Source organism: Mustela lutreola, chromosome X (assembly GCF_030435805.1).
Source record: "Mustela lutreola isolate mMusLut2 chromosome X, mMusLut2.pri, whole genome shotgun sequence".
In the NCBI taxonomy this organism is placed as follows: Eukaryota; Metazoa; Chordata; class Mammalia; order Carnivora; family Mustelidae; genus Mustela; species Mustela lutreola.
In genome coordinates, this window is record NC_081308.1 from 31,063,709 (window position 1) to 31,067,211 (window position 3,503).

Consider the following 3,503-nt stretch of genomic DNA (forward strand, 5'->3'; position numbering starts at 1 on the left):
ATCAGTAATGTCATGTCCATGTCAAAGTACTATGAACCTAATCACAGAATATTCTTATGACAACAAAAACCACGAGTTTCAGAAATCTTTTACATTTCAGCTGGCACAGTATTTCCAAATACATAATTTCAATAGGCTCATTGGAGATGACTTCATCCTTATTTTTCATACAAAGATAATGCAAGTAATAAGGTGAAATAATCTGCCTAAGGACCAATAACCAGTATGTAGCACAGCCTTGTTCTTGGTGCAATATGTCTTTTTCCACACTCAAGTGCCATTATTTGCAAATACACAGCAGAGTTCTGGGGGGAAGAGGTACCTGGAAGTTCTTGCTAGAGAGAATGGAGATGACAAACTATGACAGCAAATATTAATATGTATTTCAACATCTGCCTTCCCTATTATATGGTAATCTTCTCAAAGTGCCTACTTAAATGTGTCCCCCATAACTTGCACAGTCTAAAGCATAGAGCCAATATTAAAAATGTTGAATTAAAAAGGCTTAATAAATATGAAAGTGAGTCTCTTTCTCTCAGGTACACCTTTTCTTGTCACTAAGAAAAGGGACCCTTCCCCAGACCTGGGGAAAGTGAGAAGGAGCATGAGAACTGTGGAAAGGATACATTCATCTATTCACTCATTCAAAAATGACATACTGTCATTAAAAGGATTATTCACCACGACCAAGTGGGATTTATTCCAGGGCTGCAAGGTTGGTTCAACATCCGCAAATCAATCAATGTGATATAATACATTAATAAAAGAAAGAACAAGAACCATACGATACTCTCAATAGATGTGCTGAAAAAGCATTTGGCAAAGTACAGCATCCCTTCCTGATCAAAACTCTTCAAAGTGTAGGGATAGAGGGCACAAGCCTCAATATCATCAAAGGCATCTATAAAAAACCCACCACAAATATCACTGTAAATGGAGAAAAACTGAGAGCTTTTCTGCTGAGGTCAGGAACATGGCAGGAATGTCCATTATCACCACGGCTATTCAACATAGTATTAGAAGTCCTAGCCTCAGCAATCAGACAGCAAAAAGAAATTAAAGGCATCCAAATCGGCAAAGAAGAAGTCAAACTATCACTCTTTGCAGATAATATGATACTATATGTGGAAAACCCAAAAGGCTCCACTCCAAATCTGCTAGAACTTGTCCAGGAATTCAGTAAAGTGTCAGGATATAAAATCAATGCACAGAAATCAGTTGCATTTCTATACACCAACAATCAGACAGAAGAAAGAGAAATTAAGGAGTCAATCCCATTTACAATTGCACCCAAAACCATAAGATACCTAGGAATAAACCTAACCAAAGAGGCAAAGAATCTATACTCAGAAAACTATAAAGTACTCATGAAAGAGATTGAGGAAGACACAAAGAAATGGAAAAATGTTCCATGCTCCTGGATTGGAAGAACAAATACTGTGAAAATGTCTATGCCACCTAAAGCAATCTACACATTTAATGCAATCCCTATCAAAATCCCATCCATTTTTTTTCAAAGAAATGGAACAAATAATCCTAAAATTTATATGGAACCAGAAAAGACCTCAAATAGCCAGAGGAATGTTGAAAAAGAAAGCCAGAGTTGGTGGCATCACAATTACAGACTTCAAGCTCTATTACAAAACTGTCATCATCAAGACAGTATGGTACTGGCACAAAAACAGACACATAGATCAATGGAACAGAATAGAGAGCCCAGAAATAGACCTTCAACTCCATGGTCAACTAATCTTCGACAAAGCAGGAAAGAATGCCCAATGGAAAAAAGGGAGCCTCTTCAACAAAGGGTGTTGGGAAAATTGGATAGCCACATGCAGAAAAATAAAACTAGACCATTTCTTTACACCACACATGAAAATAGACTCAAAATGGATGAAGGACCTCAATGGGAGAAAGGAATCCATCCAAATCCTAGAGGAGAACACAGGCAGCAACCTCTTTGACCTCAGCTGCAGCAACTTCTTCCTAGGAACATTGCCAAAGGCAAGGGAAGCAAACGCAAAAATAAACTATTGGGACTTCATCAAGATCAAAAGCTTTTGCACAGCAAAGGAAAGAGTTAACAAAACCAAAAGACAGCTGACAGAATGGGAGAAGATATTTGCAAATGACATATCAGATAAAGGGCTAGTATCCAAAATCTATAAAGCCCCTATCAAACTCAACACCCAAAGAACAAATAATCCAATCAAGAAATGGGCAGAGGACATGAACAGACATTTCTGCAAAGAAGACATCCAGATGGCCAACAGACACATGAAAAAGTGCTCCACATCACTCGGCATCAGGGAAATACAAATCAAAACCACAATGAGATGCTGCCTCAAACCAGTCAGAATGGCTAAAATTAACAAACCAGGAAATTACAGATGCTGACGAGGATGCAGAGAAAGGGGAACCCTCCTACACTGTTGGTGGAAATGCAAGCTGGTGCAACCACTCTGGAAAACAGCATGGAGGTTCCTCAGAAAGTTGAATGCTACCCTATGACCCAGCAATCGCACTACTGGGTATTTACCCTAAAGATACAAATGTAGTGATCTGAAGGGGCACGTGCACCCAAATGTTTATAGCAGCAATGTCCACAATAGCCATACTATGGAAAGAACCTAGATGTCCATCAACAGATGAGTGGATAAAGAAGATGTGATACACACACACACACACACACACACATACATACACAATGGACTACTGCACAGCCATCAAAAGAAATGAAATCTTGCCATTTGCGACGACGTGGTTAGAACTAGAGGGTATTATGCTTAGCGAAATAAGTCAATCAGAGAAAGACAACTATCATGTGATCTACCTGATATGAGGAAGTGGAGATGCAACGTGGGGAGCTTGGGGGGTAGGAAAAGAAAAAATGAAACAAGATGGGATCAGCAGGGAGACAAACCATAAGAGACTCTTAATGTCACAAAACAAACTGAGGGTTGTGGGGGGGGAGGGGTATAGGGAGAGGGTGGTGGGGTTATGGACACTGGGGAGGGTATGTGCTATGGTGAGTGCTGTGAAGTGTGTAAATCTGGTGATTCACAGACCTGTACCCCTGGGTCTAATAATACATTATATGTTTATTTAAAAAATTAAAAAAATTATTTTAAAAAATGATGTAGTGAGTATCTACAAGATGCCACGCACTATAGTAGGCAAAAATCATAGTAATGCAGAAGACAGACATAGTGCCTACGCTCAGAGTGCCCACAGACTTGGGAGGTGTGCTTTTAACTCTTGTTACAAAGAATGGAACAGTGCATCTCAAATTTGAATGTGCATACTAATTACCCAGGGATTTGGCAAATTCTGGTTCAGTAGGTGGGGCCAAAGAGTCTACATTTCTCAAAGCTCCCAAGTGATGCTGATTATGCTGGTTTCAGGTTCACCATCTGAGTAATAAGGACCAAGATTATAAAACTTTATTCTCTTGAAATATTACCTGTATTCTCTCCCCACAAAGATTTCCTCAATGTAATTTG